The sequence below is a fragment of the Silene latifolia genome, chromosome Y, assembly GCF_048544455.1.
Source record: "Silene latifolia isolate original U9 population chromosome Y, ASM4854445v1, whole genome shotgun sequence".
NCBI lineage: Eukaryota > Viridiplantae > Streptophyta > Magnoliopsida > Caryophyllales > Caryophyllaceae > Silene > Silene latifolia.
In genome coordinates this window covers 135,720,102-135,721,026 of record NC_133538.1, presented here as the reverse complement: position 1 = coordinate 135,721,026, position 925 = coordinate 135,720,102, and the positions used below count along the sequence as shown (strand labels likewise).

Below are 925 nucleotides of genomic sequence, written 5' to 3'. Positions count from 1 at the left end.
TTGTTCAAGTTGTTAATTGCTTGGAAGGCATTTACACCTTGTACATTGTTCCCCTCAAAGTTGTTGTTGTAGAGGTTGTTGCCACATATATCATAAGTGTTCCCCGTTCCTCCACATGACTCACATGTGGGTCTTTGCATCGCTTCCTCCATGGGTGGCCAATGAGATGTGGTAGCTTGGTTCACTTGCTTCCTACTCAACTCCTCTATTTTCTTGTTTGGCATATCAAGCTTAGCATTAGTTTCCCCATTCACTAAGAGCTCGGAAGGGGGTTTGCTTGTTCTCAACATATTCCCTCTTGTGCCATAGTTTGCTTCGGAGTCCACCATTTTCTTGATCAAAGCGGTGTCATCGGCATCTCCAAGATGGTCAAATCCACGTTCCGCGGAAGAATGTTTGAGTGATATACCAAGTCGGTATTCCATGGTGAGGACAACGAGCAATCAAATCTTGTAATCTATCTCATGCTTCACCCAAAGACTCCCCATCTTTTTTTTTTGGAAAGTTGTGATTTCATTGCGAAGTATTGCAGTCTTTGAAGAGGGGGTAGTACTTGGCAAGGAATGCCTTGGCTAAATCATCTCATGTAGTAAAGGTGTTCGATGGGTGGACATTTAACCACCTATCCGCCTTGTCCTTTAAGATGAAGGGGAAAAGCATGAGTCTCAATGTGTTCTCCGGCACCCCATTTCTCTTCATTAAGCTCACTTTGATCTTGAATTTCCGAAAGTAAGCATGGGCATCCTCATCAATGTTACCATGAAAGCTATCTCTTTCTATGACTCCCAATTGAGCTGGATGAATTTCAAATTTGTTTGGGGCTAAGGCGCCGAAGTTGATCGGTGGAGAAGAGTCATCCGTATTCGGGATGTTGTGGTCTCTTAAAGAGGCCATATTTCGTGGTATTGGAGGTGGTGAATTTGGT

General features: G+C 43.7%; 1 non-coding gene across 1 annotated transcript; it reads left to right on the top strand.

Annotated features, from left to right (window-relative positions):
• Nucleotides 1-418: 418 nt before the first annotated feature.
• LOC141635380 (small nucleolar RNA R71) lies at nucleotides 419-527 on the top strand. The gene has a single exon (XR_012540073.1). It is a non-coding gene; the product is annotated as a small nucleolar RNA R71 (small nucleolar RNA).
• The last annotated feature ends 398 nt before the right edge of the window (nucleotides 528-925 follow it).